Source organism: Leucoraja erinacea, unplaced genomic scaffold (genome assembly GCF_028641065.1).
Source record: "Leucoraja erinacea ecotype New England unplaced genomic scaffold, Leri_hhj_1 Leri_326S, whole genome shotgun sequence".
Classification (NCBI taxonomy): Eukaryota; Metazoa; Chordata; class Chondrichthyes; order Rajiformes; family Rajidae; genus Leucoraja; species Leucoraja erinaceus.
Genome location: NW_026576227.1, coordinates 56854 through 80118, shown reverse-complemented (window position 1 = coordinate 80118; position 23265 = coordinate 56854).

The following is a 23265-nucleotide window of genomic DNA, read 5'->3' as shown; positions in this document are numbered from 1 at the left end:
CGGTCTATTCTATCTGCTATATTCTCATTGGCATATTCGGCGTTCCTGGTGAGTTGCGCATTCAACTTAGAGCGGCGCAGCTGGTAGAGCTGATGCCTCGCACCGCCAGAGCCACGGGTTCGATCCTGACCACGGGTACTGTGTGTGTGTGTGTGTGTGTGTGTGTGTGTGTGTGTGTGTGTGTGTGTGTGTGTGTGTGTGTGTGTGTGTGTGTGTGTGTGTGTGTGTGTGTGTGTGTGTGTGTGTGTGTGTGTGTGTGTGTGTGCGTGTGTGTGTGTGTGTGTGTGTGTGTGTGTGTGTATGTGTGTGCGCGTGTGTGTGTGTGTGTGTGTGTGTTTGTGTGTGTGTGTGTGTGTGCGTGTGTGTGCGCGTGTGAAATAAGCGAAATGTACTTTGTTTAATTACAATTGCGTTGCGTCTGCATGTGTCTACGTTAGTGCCGCGGAGTTTCCCTCCCTCGTGCGCAGTCAATTCAACACAGGATATGTTTTCAATATTAAGTATCGCCTGGTCCATCACCGGTACTGACCTCCGCACCATCGAAGTGATTTACAGGAATCGCGGTATGAATAAGGCAGCCAGCATCATCACGGCCCCACACCACCCTGGCCACGCTCCCATCTCACACCTGCCATCGGGAAGAATGTAGAGGAGCCTGCAAACTGTAACGTACAAGTTCAGGAAAAGCTTCTTCCCAACAATGAGCAGGCTATTAAACACTACAACATCTGAACTACATTAGACTATATTTGTTATTATTGCACCATTATTGTTTGATTGTTTGCGTGTGCACGCGAATGAATTAATAAGTTTATTAGCCAAGTTTTCACATACAAGGAATTTGCCTTGGTGCTGCGCCCGCAAGTGACAACATGACATAGAGTTTCAGAAAAAAACTGCAGATGCTGGAAAAATCGAAGTTAGACAAAAATGCTGGAGAAACTAAGCGGGTGAGGCAACATCTATGGAGCGGGACCCGAAACGTCACCTATTCCTTTGCTCCAGAGTTGCTGCCTCACCCGCTGAGTTTCTCCAGCATTTTTGTCTACATGCTGCTGCTCGCCTTTTAACAGGGACTCGAAAGAGGGAGCACATATCGCCAATCCTGGCCTCCCTACACTGGCTCCCGGTGCACTTTCGAGTTCATTTTAAGATACTGTTATTTGTTTTTAAATCTCTGAATGGGCTCGCCCCGCCTTACCTCTCTGAGCTGCTCCACCCATACGCTCCTGCCCGGTCCCTCAGGTCAGCTGGTCAGCTGCTCCTGGAAGTACCGAGGTCTAGTCGGAGGCTCAGAGGGGATAGAGCCTTCTCTGTTGCTGCTCCGGCACTCTGGAACACCCTGCCGTTGCACATCAGACATCAAATCCAGTGTTAAAACACGTTTGTACTCCCTGGCTTTTGACCATGCCTGAGGCTTTGCTTCTGTTTGTGGTGTTTTTGATGTTTCTTTATTTTACATGTCTTTTCCTACTATTTCTTTTGATTGTTATTTGTGGTGTGTATTAACTTTTTTCTCAATGATTAGTGATGTACAGCACTTTGTTGCAACTATGTTTGTTTTTAAAGTGCTCTATAAATAAAATTATTATTATTATTATTATTATTATTATTATTATTATTATTATTATTATTATTATTATTATGACATACAGTGAAAGTTAGGAATGACACATAAAACATTAAATATTAATAATTACACATTATCGATTAAACATGTCACTTACATAAAATACCAGAACAAAAGGAGGTTACGGATTGTTGGTTATTGAGGGGTTAATACTCGTGGATAAAAGTTCTTTCTAAGTCTGGTTGTGACAGCTTTGGCAGCCTGAGTGGCTAGAACACGTTACCATGGGACATAGAAACATAGAAACATAGAAAATAGATGTAAGAGTAGGCCATTCGGCCCGACGAGCCTGCGTGACCATTCAATATGGTCATGGCTGATCATCCAGAATCAGTACCTGGTCTTTCCGCTGACTGGATAGCACACATCATGTCACTCTACCTCGGCACACGTAACAATAAACTAAATTCATCACCACAGAATCAACTTTGATAAATATCATCCTGGTTATTTCGGAAAAGTTGGTATGAGACATTTCCATTTAAAGAAGTGCCAGTTATTCTATCCTACCATAAATCTGGATAAATTGTGGACACTGGTTTTTTCGAGGGTAAAGAGAAAATGGGGACAATGGTGGGTGGTCAGTTCAGAGCTTTGAGGGGCAATAATGATCAGATTCAGATTCAGATTCAATTTTAATTGTCATTGTCAGTGTACAGTACAGAGACAACGAAATGCATCATCGCGTCCACCAATTAATTAGTCTGTGATTACCTCTCAACAGCGAACGGGATGTCCATTCTGATCCTCTGCAGAGGCAGGTGCGGCCTTACGGGGTGTATCACCTATTACCTGGTGAGCATGGCGGCGGCCGATCTCCTGGTCGTGCTGACCAACGTCATCGTCAACCGGATATTGAGCGTTTACTTCCCAGCCAGTTTCCTGAGCGTCACACCGGTCTGCGCCGTCAAGACGGTGGTCCTGTACGTCGCCAAAGACTGCTCCGTCTGGCTGACGGTCGCGTTCACCTTTGACCGTTACGTCGCCATTTGTTGCCCGAACGGCCGGAACAAGTACTGTACCAGGGGCCGTGCGGCGCTGGTGATAGGCCTGGTGTGTGCGGTGTGCCTCTTTCGGAACATCCCCTGGTATTTTGCATTTGAACATTTATATTTAATCGACAACGTGCCCTGGTACTGCATGTTCAAACCTAACTTCTACACATCAGGACCATGAATATCGTTTGCACTCTCCAATCTAGTTCTATCTCTCTTCCTTCCATTGGGGCTGGTCCTACTTTTCAACGCACTGACTATAAGGTACATTATACTATCTAGTCGAATCAGACGAGGACTCCGGGGCCAAAAGGGTTCAGGAGACGAAAGTGACTCCGAGATACAAAACAGGAAACAATCGGTCGTGTTACTCCTCGCCATATCCGCCAATTTAATAATCTTGTGGATGACGTTCGTCGCCCATTTCATTTTTACTCGGTTTACCGGGATTTACTTTTACCCGACATCCAACCCTTTGTTTTACTTTAGCGAGACTGGTTATCTGCTGCTTTTATTCAGCTGTTCCACAAACACACTTATCTATGCAGCGGTGCAGTCCAAGTTCAGAGAGGATATTAAATATCTCGTGATGTATCATTTCAGGCGAGCCGCTAAATTAATCACATCACATCCTTAGTCAGAATGAAGTATAGAAGGAACTGCAGATGCTGGTTTGCACAAAAGGACACACAGTGATGAAGTAACGCAGCTGGTCAGGCAGCATCTCTGGAAACCATGGACAGGCGACGTAGTGGGTCGACACCATTCTTCATACTGATTGTATGGGTTGGAGGGAGTGGGGGAGGGGAGAAAACTGGAAGAAAGGAGGTGGAACACAAAAGTGTGATATGTAATATGTGGACAATGGCGACCAGTTGAATTGTAAACTCACATTAATTGTAACATTATTAAAGAACGAAATTACATGTTATGTATTCTACTGCTCAATTCTGTTCACCAGCCTTCATTTTCTTATTCCCTTCTTCCTGAATCTAATTAATGTTTCCACGCAGACTATTTGGTTTTATAGGAATATTGTCAACGCCACTATCAGACCAAGTTGCATTTCTAACAGAACAACTTAATTTCAAAACATTGCTTCCTTTGAAGGAACATGACTCAAATATTACACGTTCTGCTTCCATCTCGTTCGTGTTCATTCCGGTTTATTTTTGATACGCCATAGTTCGGTACAGCCGAAAGCATTGGTTTGCGGACTGGCCGGGTCAGGCAGCATCTCGGGAGAACATGTATAGTTATAGAGTGTTTAAGAAGGAACTGCAGATGCTGGAAAATCAAAGGAAGCCAAAGATGTGTCCGAAACTCTGAACAAGGGTTTCAGCCCGAAACATAGAAACATAGAAACATAGAAATTAGGTGCAGGAGTAGGCCATTCGGCCCTTCGAGCCTGCACCGCCATTCAACATGATCATGGTTGATCATCCAACTCAGTATCCCGTACCTGCCTTCTCTCCATACCCTCTATCCCCTTACCCACAAGGGCCACATCTAACTCCCTCTTAAATATAGCAAACGTTGCCTATTTCCTTCGCTCCATAGATGATGCCTCACTCGCAGAGTTTCTCCTGCATTTTTGTCTATCTATAGGTTTCGAGTGTTGGAGTAACTCAGCGGGTCAGGTCGCATCTCTGGAGAACATGTATAAGTACAGAGTGCTGGAGTAATTCAACGGGTCAGGCAGCATATTTGGAAAACATGGAAAGGTACAACGTGCTGGAGTAACTCAGCGGGCCAGTCAGCGTCTCTCGAGAAAATGTATATGTACAGATTGTTGTATTAACTCGTCGGGTCAGGCAGCATCTCTGGAGAACATGGATAGGTACAAAGTGCTGGAGTATCTCAGCTGATCAGACAGCATCTCTGGAGAACATGGATAGGTACAAAGTGCTGGAGTATCTCAGCTGATCAGACAGCATCTCTGGAGAACATGGATAGGTACAAAGTGCTGGAGTAACTCAACGGGTCAGGCAGCGGCAGAAGAAAATAGACGCAGAAGTGGGCCGTTCGGCCATTCGAGCCTGCACCGCCATTCAATATGAACATGGCAGATTATCTAAAATCAGTGCCCCGTTCCTGATTTCTCCCAATATCCTTTGATTCCCTTCGCCCTAAGAACTACATCTAAGTCTCTCTTGAAAGCATCTAGTGAATTGGCCTCCCACCGCCTTCTGTTCCAACAGATTCAAAACTCTTTGGGTGAAAAGGTTTTTCTTCATCTCAGTCATTAAGGCATATTCTTAAACTGTGACCCCTGGTTCCGGTCTGCCCCAAATCTGGAACACATTTCCTACATCATCCCTGTCCAATATTTTAAGAAGGTTATATGTTTCTATAGCATGCGCTCTCATCCTAAATTCCTTTGAATCTCAGGAGAATGTGGATAGGTGACGTTTGTGACTCATTGTAGCGGTGGGAGTGGAAGGCAGTCGGGATTACGCTGACGCAGAACACAGCGTGGCAGCTAATAGCTGTACACAGGCGAGGGAAACTTTGATAGACACATGGTTGCACCAAAACGCGGAGATAGAAACGGAAAGGATTGAGGTGTAGCAAATGGTGAAGCCAGATGAAGGAATATAGGCGGAGGGATAGGGGGAAAATGAACGCGAATGCAGGTGGGACTCAGGGGAGTGGTGGAAGCTGTTGGGCGGGGAGGATAGTTGTTCGTGAGATGTTACTAAACTTGGTCTTGCCGTTGGCATATGCGGAATATGAGGCGCTGTTCCTCCAGATTGTGGGTGGCCTTACTCTGGCGATGACGGAGGCCAGAGTAAGAAGAAAGGTCAGTGTGGGAATGGGTAGTGGTCAACAACCGGGAGATCCGGCAGGTCTTGACGGGCAATGCGCACGGTCGCCGCATCTACGCTCAGTCTCTCCGGTGTACAAGAGGCCGCACCAAGAACAAAGGAGGTTAAATGAGGTGCACCTGAACCTCTATCGCACCTGGCAGGCCAGTTGACGTCCCTGGATGGAGGTGAAGGAAGAGGTATACTGACAGGTCTAACATATAACATATAACATATAACAATTACAGCACAGAAACAGGCCATCTCGGCCCTACAAGTCCGTGCCGAACAACTTCTTTTCCCTTAGTCCCACCTGCCTGCACTCATACCATAACCCTCCATTCACTTCTCATCCATATACCTATCCAATTCATTTTTAAATGATACCAACGAACCTGCCGCCACCACTTCCACTGGAAGCTCATTCCACACCGCTATCACTTTGAGTAAAGAAGTTCCCCCTCATGTTACCCCTAAACTTCTGTCCCTTAATTCTGAAGTCATGTCCCCTTGTTTGAATCTTCCCTATTCTCAAAGGGAAAAGCTTGTCCACATCACCTCTGTCTATTCCTCTCATCGTTTTAAAGACCTCTATCAAGTCGCCCCTTAACCTTCTGCGCTCCAGAGAATAAAGACCTAACTTATTCAACCTATCTCTCCTTATTCAAACAACATCTCCTGCGGGTTCAGGGGAATGCACCTGGGGCGGGGGAGGTTTGTGTATGAAGACAGTAGTTCAGTGCTCAACTACTACCTACCTCATTGGCGACGCTCAGACCATCCTTGATCGGACTTTGCTGGCTTTACGTTGCACTAAGCGTTATTCCCTTGTCATGTATCTATACACTGCAAATGGCTCAATTGTAGTCATGTATTGTATTTCTGCTGACAGGACAGCATGCAAGAAAAGGCTTTTAATTGTACCTCGGTATAAGTGACAATAAACTAAACATACCTGAACTAAAAGCGAGGCGTGGACCAAGTAGTTGTGGAGGGGGCGTTCATTGTGGGTGGCGGAAAGAGGTAGAGATGGGAAGATATGACTGGTGGTGGAATCGCGATGGAAATGTCCGAGGATTATGTGTGAGACCCTTCTTCGGAAATAATGTGTTGGAGGCACGAACAGCTGCAGTAACTCAAGCGGAACAGGCAACGTCTCTGGAGAGAAGGAATGGGTCGAGACCCTTCTTCACCTATTCCTTCCCCAGAGGTGCTGCTTGTCCCGCTGAATTACTCCAGCATGTTTTGTCTATCTTCGGTTTAAACCAACATCTGCAGTTCCTTCCTACACGTTCTTTCAAACAGACCTGCATTTATGTTGCATACTTGAATAACACTGAACTAAAACTACATTTAACTGTAAGAAACATAGAAACATAGAAATTAGGTGCAGGAGTAGGCCATTCGGCCCTTCGAGCCTGCACCGCCATTTAATATGATCATGGCTGATCATCCAACTCAGTACCCCGTACCTGCCTTCTCTCCATACCCCCTCATCCCCTTAGCCACAAGGGCCACAACTAACTCCCTCTTAAATATAGCCAATGAATTGGCCTCAACTACCCTCTGTGGCAGAGAGTTCCAGAGATTCACCACTCTCTGTGTGAAAAAAGTTCTTCTCATCTCGGTTTTAAAGGATTTCCCCTTTATCCTTAAGCTGTGACCCCTTGTCCTGGGCTTCCCTAACATCGGGAACAATCTTCCTGCATCTAGCCTGTCCAACCCCTTAAGAATTTTGTAAGTTTCTATAAGATCCCCTCTCAATCTTCTAAATTCTAGAGAGTATAAACCAAGTCTATCCAGTCTTTCTTCATAAGACAGTCCTGACATCCCAGGAATCAGTCTGTTGAACCGTCTCTGCACTCCCTCTATGGCAATAATGTCCTTCCTCAGATTTGGAGACCAAAACTGTACGCAATACTCCAGGTGTGGTCTTACCAAGACCCTGTACAACTGCAGTAGAACCTCTCTGCTCCTATACTCAAATCCTTTTGCAATGAAAGCTAACATACCTTTCGCTGTCTTTACTGCCTGCTGCACCTGCATGCCTACCTTCAATGACTGGTGTACCATGACACCCAGGTCTCGCTGCATCTCCCCCTTTCCCACTCGGCCACCATTTAGATAATAGTCTGCTTTCCTGTTTTTGCCACTAAAAACAGGAAACTGTACTTTAGTTCAAAGGAGATGGTGAGCTACACGAAAAGCTATAAGACCAGGTATCTCATCTCCTCTCTGAATCTGTGCTGTGTATCGCGGCGTAAATACAGGTGTTAGTGGAACAGCTGAGCCGTAGTATATGTAAATAGGCACCAAAGCTGGAGTATCTCAGCGGGACAGGCAACATCTCTGGATAGAAGGAATTGGTGACGTTTCGGGTCAAGGCGCTTCCTCAGACACAAGCATGTAACCCACATCCAGGAACATAAACATGGGACTGGTCGAACTGCAAAATAATAACCGGTGATCCGAAAGGTAGCGTTTTGCGTCTACCTTTGTGGAAATGCCACCATTTTTCTGCAGGGAGGGGTTGGACTGACTTGGATTGTTTCCCACAGAGTTTGAGGGGGGAGACCTGATAAATGTGCATACAATTGTGGGAGGGATCTATAGGGCAGACACTCAGGATTGTTATCCCTGGGTTGAAAATGCATGGAATGGAGGGTTACGGATCATGTGCAGGCAGCGAAGATTGGTTTAACTGGGAATCATGTTCGGCACGGACAATGTGGGCCGAATGGCCTGTTCCTGTGCTGCACTGATCTAATGGCTAATGTATGTCATTGGTTAACCAATTTACCGGGAGGTGCCGCGATGGCAGCCTCGCCAGCAGCCTATGTGTGATTTCGACATATTTTTGTTCGTTTTAGTGATTCTAATGCATGTTTGAATGTTTATCGGCATGTTTTATGTGTGGTGTGGGAGGAGGGAGATGGGGCATAACTTTCTCAATCGCTTAGCTCGAGATGCGATCTTTCTCCGTGTCGCATCTCCGCCTTCTCCGTCCCCCTTTGCGGGGTCAACTTGGATTGAGGCGCCTTTCCTGGAGACCGCAGGGCATTTCAAGCCGGAATCGCGGCGCGGAATCGCGGCGCGACTTGCCATCGCGGCGCGGACTTGCCATCGCGGCGCGCGGCGCGGACTTGCCATCGCGGCGCGGGCGATCATTTGCCGACCATCGAGGAGGCCGAGGACTGAAAGGTCAGTGTGGGAGTGGCTTGGGGAGTTGATATCCGAGAGTCACAGAGTGGTAGTGGTATGAAAGAGCTCCGATCGCGGCGCCTGTGGACTTCAACACCGTGAAGCCACGGTCTCCGTAAGTGACGGCTCGGGAGTTCCATGCCGCGGTCCGATCCGTCCAGACGCCGGCGTTTTCATCATCCTGACGAGAGGGCGTGAGCAACGGGCCGTCGGCTCGGCAGAGGCAGAGGCAGTGCTGAGGTTCCATAGCCTCGACCAGCACAGGTGAACAAAGCAGGAAGATGACTGAACTATATTGCCATAGAGGGAGTGCAGAGAAGGTTCACCAGACTGATTCCTGGGATGTCAGGACTGTCTTATGAAGAAAGACTGGATAGACTTGGTTTATACTCTCTAGAATTTAGGAGATTGAGAGGGGATCTTATAGAAACTTACAAAATTATTAAGGGGTTCTGTGGTGGATGTTTATGTTACATGTATTGTGTATTGTGATCTTTTTTACTTGTATAGCAGCATGTTCACTCGAATATCACTCTACCGTAATTGGTGCATGTGACAATAAATATGAACTTGAACTTCAACGTAATGTTAAGCTTTTCGGAACGAAGTGAGAAAGAGGGCACTGGGCCTATGCTCGTTGGAGGATGAGGGGGGAATATCATTTTAACATGATGAAACGAGTAATGAAAGGCTTGGATAGAGTGGATGTTGTAGAGTATGTTTCCAATAATGGTAAAGTCTGGACCAGAGGGCACAGCCTCTGAATGAAAGGATGTACCTTTGGAATCGCGATGAGAAGTATTTATTTTCGCCAGACGGTATTGAACCTGTGGAATTCATTGCCACAGTAGGATGTAGAGGCCGTAAGTGGTTATTTTTAAGGCAGATATAGACAGATTCCTGATTGTTTATGGTGTCAGAGATTCTTGGGAAAAGGCAGGAGAATGGGGTTAAGAGGGAGAAATACATCCGCCATGATTTACTTCTCCTTGTTCTTGCGTATGGCATGCATAGCCTAAAGTTGTAAGACAAATTGTTTTGTTTGATCTTCTGTTAGTGCACTCTCGTGGGACTCTCGGCTGCGGTAGCCGTTCATTTTACAAACCAGCGCTATGAATATTGATTTTTCCAACTTCAAGTAACCCTTGCTTTCCCTCGCTCTCCAGTCCGCCTGAACGTACCTGATCTCCCGGTTTTGCTAAGCACTTTAATTCCACTTCCCATTAGCAGGCGGGACCAATGCAGGTGGGAAATGTTGGCCAGTGTGGACGAGTTACATAGAAACATAGAAATTAGGTGCAGGAGTAGGCCATTCGGCCCTTCGAGCCTGCACCGCCATTCAATATGATCATGGCTGATCATCCAACTCAGTATCCCGTACCTGCCTTCTCTCCATACCCTCTGATCCCCTTAGCCACAAAGGCCACATCTAACTCCCTCTTAAATATAGCCAATGAACTGGCCTCAACTACCCTCTGTGGCAGAGAGTTCCAGAGATTCACCACTCTCTGTGTGAAAAAAGTTCTTCTCATCTCGGTTTTAAAGGATTTCCCCCTTTATCCTTAAGCTGTGACCCCTTGTCCTGGACTTCCCCAACATCGGGAACAATCGTCCTGCATCTAGCCTGTCCAACCCCTTAAGAATTTTGTAAGTTTCTATAAGATCCCCTCTCAATCTCCTAAATTCTAGAGAGTATAAACCAAGTCTATCCAGTCTTTCTTCATAAGACAGTCCTGACATCCCAGGAATCAGTTGGGATGAAGGGCCTGTTTCCACGTTGTATCACTCTGTGAATCTAGGACATTAACTCCGCATCCCATTCCCACATGGGCCTTTCTATCCTGGGCCTCCTCCATTGTCAGAGTGACGCTGAAGGCAAATTGGAGGAACAGCATCTCATATTTCGCTTGGTCAGCTTACACCCCAGCGGTATAACTATTGATTTTTCTAACTTCAAGTAACCTTTGCACCCCCCTCTCTCTGTCCGTCCGTCCCCAAGCCAAGTCGTTGTCGTTGCTTCAAAGCCGTCCTGTTGAGTCTAATTGTCTGCAATTCCGTTTCCCCTAACCCACGGCTATCAGTGGTCTGTTTATTTTATCATCGTTGCCTTTGTGGCATATATTTCCCTCATTTACTGCCAGGGGCGCCGGGGAGATGGCGGCCCTGCCGGCAGTATGTTCGCTTTCGCATTATTGCTGTTATTTGTTTAGTGTTAAACGTTTTATGAATGTTTTTCGGTTTGTTTTATGCGCGGGAGGTAGGGGAGGGAGGGGGAGGTGATATGCCATTTGATATGATATGCCATTTATTGTCACTATACATGTACAGTGAAACTGAAAGCTGCTCGTACTCAGTGCATACATACAATTTTACACAAAAAACAAGAAACAGAAAAACAAAACAGAAGGGAGATGGGGGGGGGGGGGAATAGGTGCACAAATTCTACGGCGCTACATACATATATACATATATACAGATGGAAGTCCGTGTTGGGCGGTGTAGTCAGTGCATGTGTGGATTTGAATTTATGGTAGATATAATTCTCTGGAAGCAGCTATTCCTGAGTCTGTTTGTCCTGGATTTGATGCACCTATAGCGCCTTCCAGAGGGCAGCAGGTCGAACAGTCCAAACGCAGGATGGGAGCTGTCTTTGGTGATCTTCTTTGCCCTGCTAAGGCAGCGGGAGGTGTAGATGTCCATCAGGGAGGGGAGAGGGCAACCAATGATCCTCTGCGCTGTCCTGGTTACCCTCTGAAGCCTCTCCCTGTCTGCCATGGTGCAGCTGCCATTCCATGCTGTAATGCAGTATGTCAGCAGGCTCTCGATGGCGTGGGGGGGAGGGAGTAGGGATGAGGGGGGGGGGGCGGGGGGGGAAAACTTGTTTTTTCAACATTATTTCGCCTTCCATCACAGTGTGTAGGATTCACTGAGGTGGAAGCTCATGCGAAAATGTGTTTTGAGTGATCTGTTGCTTTAAATTGTATGACTGACCTGGCCAATGAAATTGCTCTTATGTTGCAAAACATTCTTGGCGAATAAAGTGTGATTCTGATTCTGATTCTGATTCTGATCGTTCCTTATCTCCCTATAAACACCGTCTATATATCTTGTTTCTTTCTTCGCCTGACTCTCAGTTTGACGAAGGGTCTCGACCAGAAACATCACCTATTTCTATTCTCCAGAGATGCTGCCTGTCCTGCTGAGATACTCCAGCTTTTTGTGTCTAACTTTGGTTGTCTTTTGCGGCAACGAATCTCTCCAAGTGCATATGTTTCTGCATGCAATATGACAAGAGACAAGAGTGTTCAATTGTCAGGTGTACCAACAATCACATTCCGACTTGCAGCCGCACATCAGGTCTAAACACACTGTTCTCGTGGACACCACCATCGACTAAATGAAGTTCAGTAAATTAGACACGACATCGACGAAGGCACATTCCGAGTATTGTTTTCAGTTTCAGTCACCCTGACAGTAAATACGTTGTTAAACTGGAAAGGGCGCTGAGAAGGTTTACCAGTATGTTGCCAGGACTCGAGTCTCTGAGCTACAGGGCAGGCGAAGACTTTATTCCTTGGAGAGTGGGGGTGATCTTATAGAGGTGTATAAGAACATGAGCTGAATAGATATGGCGAATGCACAGTCTTTCCCCAGAGGAGGGGAATAGAGAACCAGAGGACATAGTTTAAGGTGAGAGGGGAAAGTATAAATAGGATTCTGAGGGACAACCTTTTCACACAGAGGGTGTCAGAGAGCTGCTGCAGAAGGTATTGTTCTGGACCAAAGGGCGGCAGCTCAATAACCTGGCTCTCAACACCAGCAAAACCAAGGAACTGATTGTGGACTTTGGAAGGTGTAGGATGGGGACCCATAGTCCCGTTTATATCAACGGGTCGATAGTGGAGAGGGTCGATGTTTCAAATTCCTGGGCGTGCACATCTCTGAAGATCTCCCCTGGTCCGAGAACACTGATGTAATTATAAAGAAAACACATCAGCAAGATGTGAAGATTACAGGAGTCGGTATGTCAAGGATGACTCTCTCGAACTTCTACAGTGCACAGTAGATAGCATGCTGACCGGTTGCATTCTGCAACTTGAGCGTCCATGAGCGGAAAATACTGCAAAAAGTAGTAAACACCGCCCAGTCCATCATCGGCTCTGACCTCCCTACCATCGAGGGGATCTATCGCAGTCGCTGCATCAGAAAAGGTTGCCAGCATCATCAAGGTTCCACACCATTCTGACCACTCACTCATCTCCCCGCTGTTTTCAGGTAGAAGGTGCAGGAGCCTGAAATCTGCAACATCTAGGTTCAGGAATAGCTGCTTTCCCACAACCGTTAGGCTATTAAACTCGATTCAAACAAAACTCTGAACATTAATAGCCCATTGCACTTTATCTGCTTATTTAATATATATTATATATTTAATATATATTATATATATATTATAATGGTATAGAGTCACACTGATCTGTTCTGTAATTATTTATGCCTACTATATTCTGTTGTACTGAAGCAAAGCAAGAATTCCATTGTCTTATCTGGGACACATGACAATAAACTCACTTGAATTCGTGAAGATAGTTGAGGCACGGGCAACACAACATTTATATTGGACAGGTACATATATAGGACAGATATAGAGTCATATTTGCATAGATTGACACAGTGTGGAAACCGGCCCTTTTGGCCAACGCGCGTGGTCAATATCCCTCCAAACGTGGACTATCCATGTACCTGTATAACTGTTTCTTAAACTTTGGGATAGTCGCAGCCGCAACTAACTCCCGTGGCAGCTTGATCCAAACAGCCACCATCCTTTGTGTGAAAAAGCTACCCCTCAGATTACTATTGAAGTTAATAATAATAATAATAATATTTATTTATATAGCACTTTTAAACAAAATCACTTTGAACCAAAGTGCTTTCCAGAGATTGATTAAACTAATTGAATAGATTAAATGTCAATAAATCCATACAAAATAAAAAAGAAAAAGAAAAAAAGGCACAGAACAGTACACTAAAGAAATCAACAAGAAACGTCCCCCCCACAGCAGAATTCACTGTGAGGGAAGGCACTAAAAATATCCAGTTCTCCCCCTCATAGTCCACCCGAGGTCGGGGTCTATATGTGGCCTCCTCAGCCAACCCGATGTTCTCAGGCCCTCTGCCGCGAAGCTGGATCATCGGCGTCGGGTGAACATTCTTCAGGGCCTGGACTGAAGTGGCCGCTTCCTCCCCGAAGACTGCAATGTCCAAAGTTCTCAGGCCGCGCCGGCCGGACCTCTGACTATGGCGATCTCGGATCCCAGGCCCCGCGGTGCTGTAAATCCAGTGCCGCCCGCCCGCGGCTGGACGCTCTGCAGCCGCAGCTCAACGATGTTGGTGTCCCAAAATTTGCACCGCCGGCGAAGCTGCAGTCCCGGCAGGAAACGCCACTCCAGCGCTGCTCCAGCTCGACGGTAGGCCGCACAGAGAGGACGAAGAAGCGGCTCGGAAGAAAACCGCATCTCCGACCAGGTAGGACTGGGATTAAAATAGTTTCCCCCTTCCCCTCCCCCCACCCACCACATAAAAGAAGACTTCCAATAAACATTCTGTACGGACAGGACTTAAAATAAAAATAAAAAAGGGTGAAAGGACGGACTGCAGGTGAGCAGCCATACACAACGGCGCATCAGCCCTGCAGTTAGACAAAAATACTGGATAAACTCAGCGGGCGAGGCAGCATCTATGGAGCGAAGGAATAGGTGACGTTCCTGAGTGACACATTTCTTCAGACCCAATGCTGCCTCACCAGATGAGTTTCTCCAGCACTTTTGTCTACCTTCGATTTTTCCAACATCTGCAGATCTTTAATATACACCTCAGATTCCTATTCACTATTTTCCCCTTCACCTTGAACCAATGTGTCCTATGGTCACATTGAAAGGCGGTGCTGGCTCGAAGGGCCGAGTGACCTACTCCTGCACCTGTTGTCTATTGTCTATAATCTATTGTCGTCGATTCCCCTACTCTGGGCAAGATATTCTGTGCATCTTGATTTAGAGGGATTATGGGCCAAACGTGGACAGGTGGGACCAGTGTCGATGTTGGCTGGCTTGGGTAAATTGGGCCAGAGGGCATAAACATAATTTTATTTCAAATAAAAAATACGTGAAACATGAGTAGGTCATTCGGCCCTTCGAGCCTGCACCGCCATTCAATATGATCATGGCTGATCATCCAGCTCAGTATCCTGTACCTGCCTTCCCTCCATACCCCCCGATCCCTTTAGCCACAAGGGTCACATCTAACTCCCTCTTGAATATAGCCAATTAACTGGCCTCGACAACCTTCTGTGGCAGAGAATTCCACAGATTCACTACTCTCTGTGTGAAAAAAAAATTCTTATCTCGGTCCTAAAAGACTTCCCCCTTATTCTTAAAATGTAATTCCTTGTTCTGGACTTCCCCAACATCGGGAACAATCTTCCTGCATCTAGCGTGTCCAACCCCTTACGAATTTTGTATGTTTCTATAAAATCCCCCCTCAATCTTCTAAATTCTAGCGAGTACAAGCCGAGTCTATCCAGTCTTTCTTCATAACAAAGTCCTGACATCCCTGGAATCAGTCTGGTGAACCTTCTATGCACCCCCTCCATGGCAAGAATGTCCATCCTCAGATTAGGAGATCAAAACTGTACGCAATACTCCAGGTGTGGTCTCACCAAGACCCTGTACAACTGCAGTAGAACCTGCTCCTATACTCAAATCATTTTGTTATGAATGCCAACATACCATTCGCTTTCTTCTCTGCATTCTGCACCTGCATGCCTACCTTCAATGACTGGTGTACCGTGACACCCAGGTCTCGTTGCATCTCCCCTTTTCTTAATCGGCCACCATTCAGAAAATAGTCTACTTTCCTGTTTTAGCCAGCGAAGTGGATAACCTCACATTTATCCACATTATACTGCATCTGCCACGTATTTGCCCACTCACGCAGCCTATCCAAGTCACCTTGCAGCCTCCTAGCATCCTCCTCACAGCTAACACTGCCCCCCAGCTTAGTGTCATCCGCAAACTTGGAGATGTTGCATTCAATTCCATCGTCCAAATCATTAAGATATATTGTAAATAACTGGATCCCAGCACTGAGCTTCGCGGTACCCCACTAGTCACTGCCTGCCATTGTGAAAAGGATCCGTTTACTCCTGCTCTCTGCTTCCTGTCTGCCAGACAGTTCTCTATCCACATCAATGCTGAACCCTCAATACCGTGCGATTTAAGCTTATATACTAATCTCTTATGTGGGACCTTGTCGAAAGCCTTCTGAAACTGCAGATATAACACATCCACTGGTTCTCCCTCATTCACTCTACTAGTTACACCCTCGAAAAATTCTATAAGATTCGTCAGACATGATTTACCATTCGTAAATCCATGCTGACTTTGTCCAATGATGTCACCACTTTGCAAATGTGCTGCTATCCCATCTTTAATAACTGCCTCTAGCAGTTTCCCCACTACCGATGTTGGACGAACTGGTCTGCAATTCCCCGTTTACTCTCTCCCTCCTTTTTTAAAAAGTGGGGTCACATTAGCTACCCTCCAATCCTCAGGAATTACTCCAGAATCTAAAGAGTTTCGAAAAATGATCACTAATGCATTCACTATTTCTGGGGCTACTTCCTTAAGTACTCTGGGATGCAGCCTATCTGGCCCTGGGGATTTATCGGCCTTTAATCCATTCAATTTACCCAACACCACTTCCCGGCTAATCTGGATTTCACTCAGTGCCTCCATCTCATTTGACCCGCGGTCCCCTGCTATTTCCGGCAGATAATTTAAGTTTTCCTTAGTGAAGACAGAACCAAAGTAGTTATTCAATTGGTCTGCCATGTCCTTGTTCCCCATGATCAATTCACCTGTTTCTGACTGCAAGGGACCTACATTTGTTTTAACTAATCTTTTTCTCTTCACATGTCTATAAAAACCTTTTGCAGTCAGTTTTTATGGTCCCTGTAAGTTTTCTTTCATAATCTATTTTCCGTTTCCTAATTAAGCCCTTTGTCGTCCTCCTGGACTCGGAATTCCACCCAGACCTCTGGTCGGCTGCTTTTTCTGGCACATTTGTATGCTTCATCTTTCGTTTGTATACTATCTCTGATTTCCCTTGTTATCCACGGATGCACTACCTTCCCCGATTTATTATTTTGCCAAACTGGAATGAACAATGTTGTAGTTCATCCATGCAGCCTTTAAATGCCTTTCATTGCATATCCACCGACAACCCTATAAGAAGGAGCAATAGTGGATGGATTGTCGGATTTCGTCCCATATATCCTTGGAAATTTGTTGCACCATCGCATCCTCCCATGAACGCCTATACACCTCAGATGATGGGGTGTCAATTTTTTGGAGGGCAATGTATATGTGGGATATCAACATCTGTATTTGCATGTCTATTCAAACAGTCATCGAGTTTGTCAGGACCTGCAGAGGAGCAGTCTTGCTTGCAAGTTCTCACGTAGTCCCTAACCTGGAAAAATATTATTTTTCAGCTCGTATTTCTCCTGCAATTCTTGGAAGGAAGAAAGAGTCCTATTAAAGGGCCCCCATAGTTTTGATTCCCTTATTCTTCTATTGAGGGAAAACACCATCTGGAGTAGAGGGTTTAAAGAGGGATTGTTTGCAATAGGAAGAAGGAGAGACAATTTGAGGCTAAGCTTCAACTGTTTTCAGATATGAATAGTACTATGTATTGTAGGGTTATGCTCATACGTTGACTTATTCAGGGATATTGCAGACAGGACAATTGAGCCTATGCAGAAAAAGGCAAGCAATCTTCTCTTTCCATTTCTAGCCAATTTGCCTGCTGGTATGTCATCCAGCCAGAAAATTATGGTTTTAATATTTGTTTCCCAATAGTAAAAGAGGACATTTGGTAAGGCTAATCATCCATTCTCTTTGGATTTGCACAGGCGTCGTCTGTGTATTCGGTGGCTTGTATAGTCCCAAATGAAATGAGTGACAATGGAATCAATTTTTGAAGAAAGTTTTGGGAAGACCTATCGGTATTGTCTGGAATAGATATAAAAGCGGCGCCATTTACCCTAGCCCCCAGAGATATCTCCAAGAAAGCTGTACTTTAGTACAAGATATTAAGATACTTATTACACGTTTAAGAAAATGAAAGGGAAGCAAAAGAAAGAACAGCATATAAAGACTTTAAATTAGAACGGTTGGGGGGAGGGACTCAAATAGAGAAAGCTAGAAGACAGTGTGTGAGGCAGGAGGCAGAGAAGAGAAGCACTCGGATCCAAAATCTAGGGGAGAAAGAAGAAAAAGATAATAAACAGAGAATAAGAGGTGGTGGATTTCTTAAATGTGTATATTTTAATGCTAGGAGCATTGTAAGAAAGGTGGATGAGCTTAGAGCCTGGATTCACACCTGGAAGTATGATGTTGTGGCGATCAGTGAAACGTGGTTGCAGGAGGGCTGTGATTGGAAACTAAATATTCCAGGATTTCGTTGCTTCAGGTGTGATAGAATTGGAGGGGCAAGAGGTGGAGGTGTTGCATTGCTTGTCAGGGAACATATTACAGCAGTGCTTTGGCAGGATAGATTAGAGGGTTCGTTTAGCGAGGCTATTTGGGTGGAACTGATAAGTGGGAAAGGTGGAGCAACACTTACAGGGGTGTATTATAGACCGCCAAATAGGGAGCGAGAATTGGAAGAACAAATATGTAAGGAGATAGCAGATATTAGCAGTAAGCACAAGGTAGTGATTGTGGGAGATTTCAATTTTCCACACATAGACTAGGAAACACATTCTGTAAATGGGCTGGATGGGTTGGAGTTTGTAAAATGTGTGCAGGATAGTTTATTTGCAGCAATACATAGAAGTACCTACTAGAGAAGGGGCGGTACTGGACCTCCTGTTAGGAAATGAGACGGGTCAGGTGGCGGAGGTATGCGTTGGGGAACAGTTCGGGTCCAGTGATCACAATACCATTAGTTTCAATATAATTATGGAGGGGCAGACCTGGACCTCGGGTTGAGATTTTTGATTGGACAAAGGCTAACTTTGATGAGATGCGAGAGGATTTAAAAGGAGTGAATTGGGACATTTTGTTTTATGGGAAGGATGTAGAAGAGAAATGGAGGACATTTAAAGGGCACAGTTTAAGAGTAGAGAATCTTAATGTCCCTTTCGGTTGAAAGGAAATAGTAAAAATTGGAAAGAGCCATGGTTTTCAAGGGTAATTGGACACTTTGTTCGGAAAAAGAGGGAGATCTACAATGATTATAGGCAGCATGGAGTAAATGAGGTGCTTGAGGAGTATAAAGAATGTAAAAAGAATCTTAAGAAAGAAATTAGCAAAGCTAAAAGAAGATATGAGGTTGCTTTGGCAAGTAAAGTGAAAGTAAATCAAAAGGGTTTCTACAGCTATATTAATAGCACAAGGGTGACGATGGATAAAATTGGTCCATTAGAGAGTCAGAGTGGACAGCTATCTGCCTAGCCAAACGAGATGGGGTAGGGTCCAAGGAGAAGGATGCGAGGTAAGGGAAACAAGCAGAGTAGCTATGGAAACTACGAGATTCAAAGAAAAAAAAGTACTGACACTTTTGAAAAATATAAACGTGGATAAGTCTCCAGGTCCTGACAGGATATTCCCTAGGACATTGAGGAGGGTTAATGTAGAAATAGCAGGGGCTATGACAGAAATATTTCAAATGTCATTAGAAACGGGAATAGTGCCGGAGGATTTGCGTACTGCGCATGTTGTTCCATTGTTTAAAAAATGTTCTAAGAGTAAACCTAGCAATTATAGACCTGTTAGTTTGACATCAGTGGTGGGCAAATTAATGGAAAGGATACTCAGAGAACATATATATAAGCATCTAGATAAACAGGGTCTGATTAGGAACAGTCAACGTGGATTTGTGTCTGGAAGGTCATGTTTGACTAATCTACTTGAATTTTTTGAAGAGGTTACATGGGGAATTGATGAGGGTAAAGCAGTGGATGTTGTCTATGTGCACTTTAGTAAGGCCTTTGACAAGGTTCCTCATGGAAGGTTGGTTAAGAAGGTTCAATTGTTGGGTATTAATGCAAGAGTAGCAAGATGGATTCAACAGTGGCTGAATGGGAGATGCCAGAGAGTAATGGTGGATGGCTGTTTGTCAGGTTGGAGGCCGGTGACTAGTGGGGTGCCTCGGGGATCTGTGTTGGGTCCACTGTTGTCTGTCATGAACATCAATGATCTGGATGATGGTGTGGTAAATTGGATTAGTAAGTATGCAGATGATACTAAGATAGGTGGTGTTGTGGATAATGAAGTAGATTTCCAAAGTCTACAGAGTAGGGCATTTGGAAGAATGGGCTGAAAGGTGGCAGATGGGGTTTAATGCTGATAAGTGTGAGGTGCTACATCTTGGCAGGACAAATTAAAATAGGACGTACATGGTAAATGGTAGCGAATTGAGGAATGCAGTTGAACAGAAGGATCTAGGAATAACTGTGCATAGTTCCCTGAAGGTGGAATATCATGTAGATAGGGTGGTAAAGAAAGCTTTTGGTGTGCTGGCCTTTATAAATCAGAGCATTGAGTATAGTAGTTGGGATGTAATGTTAAAATTGTACAAGGCATTGCTGAGACCAAATCTGGAGTATGGTGTACAGTTTTGGTCGCCCAATTATAGGAAGGATGTCAACAAAATAGAGAGAGTACAGAGGATATTTACTAGAATGTTGCCTGGGTTTCAGCAACTAAGTTACAGAGAAAGGTTGAATAAGTTAGGTCTTTATTCTTTGGAGCGCAGAAGGTTAAGGGGGGACTTGATAGAGGTCTTTAAAATAATGAGAGGGATAGACAGAGTTGGCGTGGATAAGCTTTTCCCATTGAGAGTAGGGAAGATTCAAACAAGAGGACTTGACTTCAGAATTAAGGGACAGAAGTTTAGGGGTAACATGAGGGGGAACCTCTTTACTCAGAGAATGGTAGCTGTGTGGAATGAGCTTCCAGTGGATGTGGTGGAGGCAGGTTCAATTTTATGATTTAAAAATAATTGGATAGGTATATGGACGGGAAAGGAATGGAGGGTTATGGTCTGGGTGCAGGTAGATGGGGCTAGGGGAGAATAAGTTTCGGCACGGACTTGTAGGGCCGAAATGGCCTGTTTCCGTGCTGTAATTGTTATATGGTTATATATGGTTAAAGATGTTGCTAACGAGTATCACACGTCGGTGATTGAATTCAAGTAGGTTTGCTTACAATACACATTAAATACTATCATTATTATAAGATTATCAGATAGTCCCGCACCTTTAACGTGTTACGAAACTAAACAGAGGAAAACATAAAGATGTTATTTGAAGCTCAGCATTCCCCTCTAGTTAAGGATCTATACAAAGATATGAGTAAGTAGCTGAATGTTGATTTAGCTGACATACGTCGAGTAGTGGTTAACTTTCAGTCGATACTGTTCCATATTACCAAGTCGCGAGTCCGTAACAGCCTGTAATTTATAGACTGTATAGACAGGTGCGTATCCCCCGTCGGCTCAGGCTATGTCCTGGGCAAATAGTAATGCTTTGTTCGGATCAGTAAAGAATTACTCGACACCTTTATGAGTGACACGGAGCTTGCAGGGTATAATAATCCGAATCGAACTCCTGATGTCCCTCAGAATTCATATTAACTTTGAAAATAGTGCTCATTGTCTAACGACTTCAGGGGGTAGTCTCTGAAAATTCGTATTTGTTTTCCTTGGTTTGTTAAATTCCTGTCCTTGGCCACTTTCCTCCAGGACATGGAAGTGATGCACCCGCGGGATCAGATGTCTCGGTGGGACGTTGTCGTCCAGCCGGGTTCTCAGAGCCCGGTCGAGCACGAGGCTTTCATCCAAAGCGAGTGGATCTCACATACAAAAGGTAATCCTCCGTCAGTTTCGCCACCCCCAACGTGACCCCACCACTCGTCACATCTTCCCATCTCCCCCCATATCCGCCTTCCGCAAAGACCGCTCCCTCCATAACTCCCTTGTCAATTCTTCCCTTCCCTCTCGGTCCACCCCCTCCCCGGGCACTTTCCCTTGCAACCGCAAGAGATGCAACACTTGTCCCTTTACCTCCCCCCTCGACTCCGTTCAAGGACCCAAGCAATCGTTCCAGGTGCGACAGAGGTTTACCTGCATCTCCTCCAACCTCATCTATTGCATCCGCTGCTCTAGATGTCAGCAGATCTATATCGGTGAGACCAAGCGGAGGTTGGGCGATCGTTTCGCTGAACACCTCCGCTCGGTCCGCAATAACCAAGCTGACCTCCCGGTGGCTCAGCACTTCAACTCCCCCTCCCACTCCGTCTCCGACCTCTCTGTCCTGGGTCTCCTCCATGGCCACAGCGAGCAGCAACGGAAATTGGAGGAACAGCACCTCATATTCCGTTTGGGGAGTCTGCATCCTGGGGGCATGAACATCGAATTCTCCCAATTTTGTTAGTCCTTGCTGTCTCCTCCCCTTCCTCAGTCCCCCTGCTGTCTCCTCCCATCCCCCAGCCTTCGGGCTCCTCCTCCTTTTTCCTTTCTTGTCCCCGCCCCCGATCAGTCTGAAGAAGGGTTTCGGCCCGAAACGTTGCCTATTTCCTTCGCTCCATAGATGCTGCTGCACCCGCTGAGTTTCTCCAGCTTTTTTGTGTACCTTGGATCTTTAAGTAGTTGAGCTGTAAAGTCGCGGACATTTTGACCGTGTTCTTTACCTTATTTCACTCCGAAAATCCTTAAGTTCTGGAACGCCCCTCCAGATCTAGACATGTTTCTGTTAATTTTGATACCAAGCCGGTGATGCACTCCACTTCAATTTTCATCTTATCTGTAACGTCGGAGTTTGTTGCAGCTGCTATTTCCAGATCCCGGATAGTCTCACTGTATGTAAGTGAAGTGGCCAGAATAGATTCCAGCTTATGACTGATGTCGGTTTCCAGCCTTTGAATTTCCCCTCTCAGGTTAGTATTTACCTCCTCAAAGTTCAAAGTAAACTTTATTGTCAATTCAAATAAATTGGATTGAAATTGCGTTTCCCCATACTCCAAATGTGCAAGTAACATTTATAGCACAGACAGACAATATACCAATAAGATAGACAGTATACATTATTTAAAATATTCACAGTGTGCCAAAATGTAGTAAAATTTTGAGGTATGTTATTAAGGTGCAATAATAAAAGGTGCAATATAGAAAAGTGCAAATAGCATGCTGCAGACATTGAGTTAAAGTTATTTTGACAGACAGTTGGTCTTTGTTTGTGTAATGTTCATGAAATTTTCTTGAGTGTGTTGAGTAGTCTGATGGCCTGAGAGTAAAAGCTGTTTTTGAATCTGGTGGTTTTGCTCCGCATGCTGCGGTAGCGCTTGCCAGATGGTAGGAGGGTGAACAGTTTGTGTGCTGGGTGAGTGGTGGCTTTGATGATATTGGTTGCTCTCTTGCGACAGCGAGATGGGTATGTCCTGGATTGCAGGTTGGGGTGATCTGGTGATCTTCTCCGCTGTCCTCACCACTCTCTGTAGGGCCTTCTGGTCAGCAGCAGAGCAACTGCCATACCAGACTGAGAGACTGCTGGTAAGAATGCTCTCAATGGCAC